The following is a 12,313-nucleotide window of genomic DNA, read 5'->3' as shown; positions in this document are numbered from 1 at the left end:
TTCCGGCCTGAGTTCCTTTTTAACTCCCCTCTGTATCAGACTTAACACCCTGAGGAAGTGTAACACAGCAATAGCAAGACAAGAGGCAGCCAATGCACACATTTCTCCAGCCCTGAACTTAACCTTTTGATTCATTCTAAATGAAATAAAATCCCCCATGATAACCTATATACTGAATGTGCTTCAGTAAACACTAAGAGAAATTTTATCTTTTTTTCTGAGCTGGATGGGATGGGTGTTTGGAGAAGTGAAATGGTTTAACTATTGAAAAAGCATCCACTCCACAGGTTTCTGATTCCTTTTGTGTGACCCTAGACCTTCCCCTTTGAAAAGGTGGCTGGAGGACAGGAGACCAAAAGCAAAAAAACAAACAAAAAACTCTAGCTTCACTTGGATCACATCTTTTTTTCTGGAAACCAGAAAATCATTTGCTTCAAGTTCCAACATGTCCCTCATTAGCATCTCTTTCTCAACCTGTATTAGGTTATCCTTTGAAGTTCAGGCTAGAAAGGAAATGCACAGGTGAGTTGAGCCATCGAGGAGGAGGAGAAGGAAGAAATGCCAGCTATGGAAACCCACCATTATCCTCTCCTGTGACTGGGAGAGAAGATCTTGACCACAGGTGTGGATTTTACTAGTTGTAAGCCTTGGAAAGTCCCTTTATTTTGAAGTTCAGAGGATATCACTTCACCAGATACTCTGTTCCGCAGGAGTGGCCAACTGTGTGCTTGTTGACTTCCTTTTCCACCGTGGATGCCTCCTGGTGGGCTTTGCATGCACTCAAAGGTCTTTACCCACCATGCTCACTCCCACAGACCATGTCCTTCCACCCTTGTCCTGAGCCTTACTCTATTTTTTTGAACTGGGGAGTGAATCCAGGGCGCTTAACCACTGAGCCACATCCCCAGCCCTTTTTTGTTGTTATTTAGAGACAGAGACTCACTGAGTGACTTAGGGCCTCACTGAGTTGCTGACTCTTGACTTTGAACTCACTATCCTCCTGTCTCAGCCTCCTGAGCTGCTAGGATTACAGGCGTGTGCCACCACACTCAGCCCAAGTCTTACATTTTTTCTGCCTCTGACCAAGCAACCATTTGCTACTCCATAGAGCCTCTGTTTTTTTCTGGCCTGTTCTTTTTCAGTGCAAAGGGGAGGACTGGATAGCCTGATTTGTGTCTTGCCTAGGTTTCCCCTCACTCCTATCTGAAAGGGCTGGCTGGCTGGGGCTGTATTTTAGCAGCGGTTCATTTCTAGCTTTGCGTCCATGTATTGGACCAATCCATCTGTGAACCAAACTTGGCTTTTTTTCTTCTCTGTCAGTTGTAATAAGGTGGTCTCTCCTCCCACGCTTGGCTCAGGTGTGATCTGAGGGAAGGCACTTTGGGGACAGTAGTGAAAGGCATGACAGAGAGCCTGGACTGCTGGCTCATACAGTCTGCTTATACCTGTGTCCCTGCTCATGCCCAATATCCCGTCTGCCACTTTCTTCTTAGGACAGATTGCTGGTAGGCCCACTCAGACTTACAGCTTGGCGACTGATAAGTGGTGTGATCACACTCTACTCAGGCCCATAGCAAAGCAGGTGCTTTTTAAGCTGGCATGTTTTGCCCTGTGCAGACGCCATGGCCTTGCTCCAGAAACCTATGGGCTTTACGTTGTGATTCTCTAATTACTCCAAAAACTCTATACGGCGGTTTTTCCCTCAGAGATGATTTTAATGTCATAAGATCTACCAGGTTGTTTGGGCTGAGTAGTAAGTCTGCTTACACTACATCCTGGACTGACCACTGGGCCATTCATTACCTACTCTGGGCCCTTCTCAAAGCTCGTAGCGTTTCCATGTGGCTTGGCTAGGGGGTCAGAGCAGTAGTCCCATGAATGGACTATGCTGCTCTCAGAATCCAAGTTGGTATCTGGGGCATTATTCCTTTTTAGCAACTGGGAAAAAAAATTGAGTCCTTTTTTTAAAAAGGGATGTCCCAGCAGGCTCCTGAATCTTTGTAGGATTTACCTCCCACTAGATGTTCCACTTACTGCTCATTCAGGCTGATTGACGTCATCGGTGTAGTGGGCCATTGTAAAGTTCTACTGTGTTTCACAAGGCTCACGTCCTCCAGGCTATATTTTGACAAAGCCACTGAGTTAACATAACTGTTCGTGGGAACACAAACCACTCTGGTCCTCATTTTCCATAGCGGCAGGTCAGAACACACTTGCCATAGTGGCTGTATACCATGTACCTCAAGCAGCGTTCATCTGTCTAGCTAAGATACCACTTCTATCTTTTATAGGAGCCTGACTGAGAAATTGGTTGGCCCACCACTCCTCTCCTTCGTGTCTTTTCTGTTCCCTACAGGATATGGTATCGGGGATTTACCATCTTGGCTGGAAGTGGGGAGATTTTTCACAGGTCAACATGGTTGACCAACTAGATCATAGCCCTTTACTGGACTGCTTCCCATAGCCTCCTACGTTGTCCAGATTGGGTGTTATATCCTTGCTAGCTGCCCGTCTATCCATTTTGCCCTTCAGAGTGCTATGTCCTGTTACCTAGTTCCACCTTCTCTCTGGGTCGGGCTCCCCTGGCTGCCACTCTGACATAGTCTTTTATTACAGGAATTGCATAGACCTTACTTCTGATGTCACACATCCCCATGGGTGTAAGAGGAGCCAGTTCTGTAACAGTATGTGCTAGCCTCAACCCTGGCCTCCAGAGGCCGCTGAGCTTGCACCTCAACACATTTCTTAACACCTGGATAAAAAGGGTGTCTTCTGTGGCTCTTCCTCCCATGGAACAAAGTTGGCTGATGGGGTTTCTGACCGTAGGCAGTATGCAGACCACTTGTCTGGGCCTTGGATCCCTTTCTCCATTTCTTCCTGTGACAGTTTTGGCATTTCTACTTCCTTCCTGTAGGCTGTTGCTTTTTTCCAAGAGTTTAGGAACGAACCTAGCAGCTTAGTCACAATCTTTCAGGGGTTTTTCAAGGATATTGTTCTTGTTTCATGTAAGTGTCTTTTTTTTTTTTTTTTTAATTTTTTATTGTTGGTTGTTCAAAACATTACATAGTTCTTGATATATCATATTTCACACTTTGATTCAAGTGGGTGTAAGTGTCCTTAATACCGATAAACTCTGTTGTCCAAGTTCACATTCTATTTCTCTTGATTCAGCACCCTCCAGATCCAGTCCCATATGTCATCTCCCTATTTCTGCCAGTACACACTGGTTAGGTCTCACAGGTTTACACATTTATGGGGTCCCCTTCTCCACTAGGGGATCCTGCACTTTCCTGGCCAAGTCATGTTGTGACTTGACCTTAGTTTTGGCCAGGCAGTTGGGAGAGGGAAATGAGAATAGACAATAAGGGGCTGAGCAGCTTTTGTCTTTGAGCACAGCAAGTGAGCCACATATATAAGCCCATATCCCAGGGCTTTGGGGTTTCTAAGTTTTCATATGCATCAAGTTGAACTGACACAAAGGTGTCAGGAATCTCACAGGAGGCTCCAGATTACAACCCCCATCTTAAGTTTCAAGTCCTTGCTTCCTGTGTGGGGTCCTGGCCTTGGCATAGCAGACTTGCCTACGTTAAGAGCTGTCTCCTTCAGAGCTCCACTCCCTTCAGAGCCTCAGTGGCTTCTGCCCTCTGTCTGAAGAGATGGGAATCTCTTTATATGCTATCTGCTTCTGACACTTTGCTTTAAATGGGGGAGTAGTTGCCTTTAACCTTTGTGGTCTTTCTCCTGTGCTTGGATAGCCCTCACTCTGTGAGGATGAAGAAGCACTCCTGGGGAGAGGGAGAAGTTGAACTGTGATGCAAACCCAGGACAGGCCTCCTCCAATCCCACAGCAGTTCTGGGTCTCTCATGAGTCTTCTCAGTTGTCTTGGGTTGAGGTGCAAGGGCTGGGGCCATGCTGGCCAGTATGGACCCATTTCTGAGTAAGAACTGGCCACAGGAGACTTCACCCTCAGTAATCCAGCTCCCTTTGGCTGGAAGGTAGTTCCTGGGGAGGTACGTAGCATTGTGCTATCAAGGCAATGAGCATTTATCTCATTGTTGAAGGGAAATCCAGGTGGCACAGCATCCTTCACATTGACACTGGGAATAGAAAGGAAAGCTGCAGAGGAAAGAATGATTTCTGGAAGAAGAATTTACAGGATGTCCTGACCAAGGAGCATTTTCTACATTCTCTGTGCTCAGTCCTAAGTTAGATGCAGGCTACGGGTGTGAAAGGGCCTTGACTTTAGGAGCTCACAGTTGGAAACCATATATCAAGACAGATCTCAGAATGCTGCAGGGTGAAGTGGGGATGTTAGACTGACGAGTCAAGCCTGGGCCACCAGGGGGCTTTTGGTTCGCTTTGGAGCTCAGTTTTCCTTTTTCAAGAGACACCCAAATCCTTGGATCAGAAGGAAGGATAGGAGGGCCTGGAGGAGTGTGAAGGACGGTACTGGTTTTTGTAACATCTGCTGTTCCTGCCCCTTATCAACAAGGAATCTCTCTCTCTCTCTCTCTCTCTCTCTCTCTCTCTCTCTCTCTCTCTCTCTCTCTCTCTCATACACACACACAAAATCCTCCACATATGGCCCCCATCACTGAATTGGGCTGCCCAGGAGGACTAGAGATCTAAACTATGGTGGACTGTTGTGCGAAGCCACAGCGGGGACAGTGCTTCCAACCTCACGTCTGGTGATAGTGTGCTCAGTAGTGACTTTTCCTTCTGTTCCCAAAGAAAATGATGACAGCCTCAGAATCAGGAAATTCCCAAATCTCTGCAAAAAAACATGCTAATGGAAGTGACTTGCTTTTCTAGTGTTCCTGACAGATCCTGCCACCAGATGGCAGCAGTGGCTCAGTCCACACAGGGAGAAGCCGAGTGTGGGTGAGGGTTTTGAAGAGGGAGCTAGGGAAGTGGGGACTGTCACTCTCGAGACATACCTCTCTAGAATTGAGTGAGGAATGAAAAAAATGAGTTAAAGATTCATGGACCCTGTTTGAATCGAGTCTACCCACTGGTAGGTCACCTGGCCACTCGCCATTTGTGGCTTGACTCTCTACCTAATTATTTTTGCCCCATTTAAGCTCTTTCCCCTAACAAATGTAAACATGGATCTTGAGATCATAAAACTTAAAATCAATTAGATCATCCATCGAAATATCTCGAGTCTTGAAGAATCAGTATTATACAAAGTGCTTACCATTGTCCCTCAGTATCTGTGAGGACTGGTTCCAAGGACCCCCCAGGATACTCAAATTCTTAGATGCCCATGTCCCTTATATAAAATGATGTACTATTTACATAAAACCAACACATATTCCCATATACTTTAAATTACCTCTAGATCACTTATGACAGCTAAGATAATATAAACACTATTTAAACGGGTGTGAGACATCTGTTAAGGGAATACTGACCAGGACTAAAGGCTGTACGTGTTCAGCACAAATGTGATTCTTTCCACCCTCAGATATTCTCCAGCTACAGTCGGTGGTAGAGTCTGTGAACACAGAGCCCAAGGATGCCAAGGACCCACTGTCTTTCCACTGTTTCCCTGAATCCCACCAGAGGCTGCACAGGAGTCTAATCTGGTATTTCTCACAAGAGCCAGGAGGAGCCCAGGAAGGCTCTGAGTGTGTCTGAGGCCCACCAGTCAGTTCCTCTCAGGGACTCAGTTTCCTGCCAGTCAAATGGCAAACTGCCCTGATTTTTCCTTGACAGGAACAGTTGAAGGGACAAATTGAATGTGCTGTGGGGAAGGCAGCCTAACATATGGTGTTCTTTTCATATCTTAGAATGACCGTATGCACCCCAGGAAGTGTTGTGGGTAGGAGGGACACATTCAATGGGGACACGCTCACAGCCACTTCCCACCTTCAGCACAGAAGCAACATGAGAGATTTTATTGGTAAATTTAACATGAGGAGTTGGTTAAACCTAAGGGAGTGGGAAGGGAGCCCTGAGGTAACAGGGATAGGATCAGGGGAAGCAGCTCCTGTTCAGGGCTGAGTGATGAAAAAGGTGGGGTCATCATAAAAATAGAAAATATTAATTTTAATTAGGTTATTGGATTGATTGTTATAATTGAGTCCCCAAATAACAATGGCTTAAACACAATAGAGGTTTGTTTCTTTCTGGAAGGTTTTTGCCTGATTAAGCCTGGCTTCATCAGTCTAGGGCTCGTGTGTGTCGGGGGGTTATTCCATGGTGTTGGGAGCCCAGTTTTTGATGCTGCTCTCATACAATGGTACCCTCATTGCAAACTGCTAGAGAGCCCCTGCTACATCCAGTTCCAGCCAGGGCCAACTGGGAAAACAGCTGGGGACACACTCCTTCCCTTTAAGGCCATAATCCCAGAGTTGCTGAGTCCCATTGACTAGAACTTAGTTACATGGAATACCTCGACAGAGTCTTTGTTCTGAAAAGTGTGTACTATTAAGATTTAGGAATGTGTCTGAAAAATCAGAAAAGGTGGATCAACAGAGTCTCTGATACAAAATTCATAAAGATAGGCATAGATATAGATGTAGGGGTGTTCCCTACACAATTTTTTGTAACTGAAAAATCCTAACGATAGTCTGAATGACACTCACCAGTCGGGGGCTGATAGAATAAAGCATGATACATTTGCTCAGTGGAATATTATACAGTAGCTAAAATAAACAGAGAATATTTATTTGTAACAAAGTAAGATGCCGAGATATGTGATATAAGAAAGTGGGGTTGTGAATATATTAAGTAAGCAAATTATATATATATATATATATATAAATGAGGTGCCTAGGTAATGCATGGAAGCATATGCTTCAGAGATAAATGGAATGAACAGGCAGGAAACTTCACCTTCCATTTCACATTCTTCTCACTGAAATTCACACCCGATGTATGCTCTACTTTTGAAAATATAAAATTAATTTCTAGAAAAAGGAGGCAAATTCCCAAGTATGATGTGGAAAGTTTCAAAAACATATTAAGCAAAAAGGTAGTTTTTTTAAAAGATCGATTGTGTTCTCATGTATGTGTTAACAAAGAAAGGTGTGACTCTGTGCCTGTGAGCAAAGTCAAAATATCATTTGGCACCTAGTAGGCACAGATCACTAAAATAGCCTGTTATTATCTTATAACTGCAGCTGTGTGGAAGGGTCTGGAGGCACACATACCAATCTGTCATGGGGGGAGAAAGGGGCCTATGAGGAGAACAGGGGATTTGCTGGGAGTAGAGAGGGGGGATGTGTCACAGGCAGTTCACCTTGTTTTGCCTACCTTTGCAGTGTTTGGGTTTTGATGAACACATATTCATGTGTTTGTTTTAACTGTAATGCCAAGCCTTGTAGTACCTGTGTAGTTCACACGTACCTGGGACTCACACACAGTCCAGGCTCTTACTGTTTTCCTCCTCCCTAGTCCTTTGGAGTCATCCCTTCCTTAGAGCTTTGCATAACCACAATTTAAACCTGGGGTGCCACACGGCAGGGCTCAGGCTGCTGGTCAACTCTGCCAGCCCATCTGCCTCTCCCAGGCTCATTTTTTTGCCCACCCCATGGCCCTGCCTCATTCAAGCACAGCGCTGAGTCTTGCTCTTGCTAAGTGAAGATTGAATAGAACTCCAGAGAATTAGAACAAGGAGGAGAAAGATTGAAAGCTCCTTGTAGAATCAAAGGGAGGCAGCCTGGGTAATTTACTTTGCCCTTTGAAGCCCTGGGTTCCTTATCTGTAAAGTGGGAGTATAATTAATGCCTGTTTCCTAAGGCTGTGAGGGTTTAGGCAGAAGATACCCTCCACTGTGTGCCCTGTGTCTCCAGTGTGGAATGTTCGTAGGGACATGGCTTATTTGCTATTAAAATTAATAATGATAATAATAACTTGAGCACCCACAACATTTTTATGACATTAGACCTCCTCTCCTGCATATCCCTCCCTAAGAAATCCACTTAAGCAGAGTCTTTGTGTGGGGAGAGGAAATACTTGGGATTGAACCCAAGAGTACTCTACCCCTGAGCTACCTCCTCAGCCCTATTTATTTTTAGACAGGGTCTTGCCAAGTTGCTCAGGCTGACCTCAAACTGGTGATCACCCTGCTTCGGACTTCCAAGTCGCTAGATTACAGGCGTGTGCCAGAACACCCAGCCCACTTAAGCAGAATCTTAGAGCAAAATCAGTGTAAAGCATCAGGTCCTGCTTCTAACTTCCTTGTGGAAAGCATGTCACCAGTCTGCTGTGGGGTGGGAATCTGGGCCATTGCTGCTCTGCAGGGTCACAGCTAGAACTCAAGATGCTCTAACACCAGCCTCCTCTCCCGCAGTGTGGACTTGAGAACTAGGCACCCACCTCGCTGAAGGGGAGGCCTCCTGATGACCTTGCATGACCTGTCCATGCTGGCCCTCGTCCCCTTTAGGGATGAGGATGGAGAAGGTGTAGCCCTGACTGCAGAGTATGCCCAACTCCACATTCCACTGACATCCATGGGCATGATCTTGGCTGGGGCCTCTGGTCATAGGTGCCAAGGCTGGGGAGTGTCCTCTACTCAGCTTTTGGACTTCTTAATTTCTCTATGTCTCTTAAACACACACACACACACACACACACACACACACACACACACACCACATGCACACAGTACATTTTGGGAGGTCTGAAAGAGTTTCTAACCTAGGCTACATCCAGAAATTCCCAACCCTTTCCAGCTTCCTGAATTCTGGTCAAGGCCCACTCCCTTAACCCCACCTCCAGTGGAAGCCATCTTGCTTGGAAGCCAAGGTCCAGAAGGCTTCCCTAGAACAACCTGTCCCTGTTTTGGAGATGATACTATCCCTACTCTGTGTGTAAGCACCTAGCATGTGCCTGACACATAATTGAGGTTCTCATTCAATAAGTAATTACTGCGGTCATTTGATCCCATTATCTCTGTGTCCTGAGGTCCCCAAATCATGGTCCATAGTTTAGTCATTAGATTTCTTCTTCATCCCTCAAGAGCTGGCAGTCGCATCAGCAAGAAGTCTTATTTGATAACTGTTGACATCGTCCCAGTAAACACGGAGCCTGCATTAAGATCCACTCGACACTTGTGGGGTCCCAGCATGCCAACACGGTAATTAAACTGATCTGAAACTTCCACTGCAATGAGGTGGAACAAGAACCATGTTAATGGGCTGTGGGGAGAGAGCTGAAATGATTAAAATGCTCACCAGAGAAGGGAAGGGCAAGAAAACAGGAGAGTGAGAAGATGGCACTTTTTGCACTTCACTCGGGTAACTGAGCTCAGATCCCCGGAGGCTGAGGATGTGGAGGTGTGCCCTAGAAGCTAGAAAGAGGCAGGCACCCAGAAGGTGGGGCTCTCAGAGGCCATAAGCACCAGGACTACATGGGCCCTTCCTCTTCTCACATGAATGACTGGCCTCAATCCACACCCTTGTGGTGGCCTCCTTATAGGCAAGTTGCCTCCCCCTTGATCTTGACCTTCCAATGAGACTTCCTCTGGCCAGTGCTATATGTGGAAGTAGTGATGCATCACAAGGCCTCCTGTGCTTCCACTTTCCCTTTGCATCGATAGCTTTCTTCAGCCTGGTCACCTGACTTAGCACAGGGTGAAGCAGAGAGCCCAGCTGACCACAGGTCTGCTGCAGCAGAGAGCAGAGTCACCTCAGAGACCACAGCGTGAAGCAGAGTCCAGTTAGATTGGCAGAGGCACCCAGCGACCCACAGACAATGATTATTATGTTATACCACTGAGCGTGGTTTGGCACGTTTTGTGGGGCACCCATGCCCCATGGCCTCCATGGTCTGCACGTGAACCGGCGGCTCTCAAGTGCTTTGAGGCTTTCCTCTCTCCTCCCTGGTGGGTTGGGAGGTAGTTCATTCCATGCTTGCCTCAGCTCCAGGGCAGACCCTTCCAAGTTTCTGCTTTTAGGCTGAGGGATTCTTATTGGAAAGGAAATCATGGCTTCACGTAAATCTAGTTGGCATGACCTGGATAGCCAGTTTGGGGTGTGCATGTTGGGCCTCACTCTAGAAGTCAGGAAGAGAGACTGTGGTGGGAATATCTGAGCAGGACTCTTTAACAGGACCTCGGTTTCAGTTGTCATTGCTGCTACAGGGTGCCTCGATGAAAACTGCTTCCACACAGCCTGATGTGCTGTCTCTGCCCTGTAGAGTTGATGCTCCACCTGGTCCCAGCATCTGCATGTGGGGCCTAAAGTTGCTGCCTTTTTAATGTGACTTTCGAATATTTTGTTGTTTCCTGAGCTTGATTGTCATGCCAAGGTTCCCCAGTCTGTGAGGATCCTAGCTTAAGCCACACATTACCAGTCAATCCCAACATGCCAAATTGATCCACAGGAGCCCTTCCTTCTGATGGATTTTTCTCTCCGGTCCTCTGGGTCTTTTTGTTGACAGAATTCGGTAATGACTGTCTTAGCCCATCAGAAAGTTCTAATGCTATTATGCAATAGCAAGTCACATTTCTGACTCTCATAAAATACATAGACATGCTAATTTTTAACCAGGGAAGTACAATGTTCAAAGGTCAAAAGCATGACTTTCTTTCAAACATAGAATGCACCTATGTTGAAAACTTCATTCAACTCATTCATTAACGGGGAAAACAATAAAAGAGGCTGGTTCAAAAATGTTTTGAGCTGGGTGCAGTGGTGCACACCTGTAATCCCAGTGACTAGAGAGGAGGCTGAGGCAGGAGGATCGCAAGTTCAAAGCCAGCCTCAGCAACTTAGTGAGACCCCGTCTCAAAAAATAAAAAGGGCTGGGGATGTGGCTCAGTGATTAAGCACCCCTGGTTTCAATCCCTGGTACAAAAAATAAAAAATAAATCATTTGAGACATTGGAGCTTATATAGTCTTGTTAAAGAAAGTATATTATATATGCAGATTAGATACAAAACAGGTTGTTGTCCTAGACAGCAATTAAACCTAATGTTTGATGTTACCTTTTTACTGGACAGGCACTATTTGCTTCTATACAACTTTACAAGCTAACATAATTTCACAGAGTCTGGGCCCTTAATTAATAATAAATAGCCTAGTCAAACAACAGAGCATTCTCTGAGAAGATTAATTATCTTTGGGTAAGGCTGTTTAACAGTATTTCAGTGCAACACTGAAAGGACATGTGAACATCCCCTTGGCCTTCTTTCCAGGTTTGGGGTAGTTTTTTCTTAATATTTGTCAGATAACACAGCCAGAGCAGCTGGTCGGGGGCACAGCCTCAGAGCCCCGGGACACTGAATAGATCCTTCAGCGTCAGGCAGGGAGAGGAGAAGTCGCTGGAGTGGAGGCAGAATGCCAATGATAGGGCCAGACTTCCCAGTTCTGTCATTAAGCCTTACTGTCCTTACCAGAAGGCCAGATCCTGGTTACCAGATACTCTGCCTGCTACCTAGATACCCACATTGTCCAAAGACAGGGTGCAAAGAAATGTGTCTCTTCTCTAACACATAGACTTCTCTAGATACTCCTCATAGCCCTTTCTTCTGGTGACGTCTGGATATTTTATGCCCAAATGTGTTATCATTTGAAGAGTATTTGCTTTTCTGTCATTTCCTGTAGCCCCTCTAGGATTTACCAAGTGTCTAGCACATAACAAATACTTGAAGACACTATTACACAACTCTGTGACTCACCAGATGCATACGCAGTTGCCCCTGGCCCCATTCAATTTTGCTTTTTGTGATTTCAGTTACCTGCTGTTAACTGTAGACTGAAAATACAAAGTGGGAATATTTGAGAAATAAACAATTCATGACTTTTAAGCCATTCTTCATAGCATGATGGAATCTCACACTGTCCCATCAGGGGTGTGCATCAGCCCTTCGTCCAGTGTGTGTACCCTGTAAACACTACCTGCTCCTTAGTCATTTAGTAACTGTCTCAGTTATCAGAGCAGCTGTTACACTGTCAACAGTGCTTGTATTCAAGGAAACCTTATTTTACTTATTAATGGCCCCAAAGTGCAAGAGCAGTTACACTGGCAATTTTATAGCAGTCTATTGTTATAATTGTCCTATTTTGTTATCAATTATTAGGCCTTTTTAATCTCTTATTGTGCCTAATTTATGAATTAAACTTTGTCATAAGTACATATGTACAGGGAAAACCGGTATACAGAGCTTGATACCATGTGTGGTTTTAGGCATCTACTGAAGGTCTTGAAATGGTCCCTCATGGAGATGAGGGGGACTAGGATATAGTCTATCCATTCTGCAGACATGCTCTTGACTTCCCCTTTGCACATTTCCCCTACACAGACTTGATTCTGTCTGTGCTCGCCTCTACCCACCACAGCCCTGCTCATCCTTGGAGATA

Source organism: Marmota flaviventris, chromosome 2 (assembly GCF_047511675.1).
Source record: "Marmota flaviventris isolate mMarFla1 chromosome 2, mMarFla1.hap1, whole genome shotgun sequence".
Taxonomy (NCBI): Eukaryota; Metazoa; Chordata; class Mammalia; order Rodentia; family Sciuridae; genus Marmota; species Marmota flaviventris.
The sequence above is the reverse complement of the archived record's forward strand: the minus strand, read 5'-3'. Positions refer to the sequence as shown.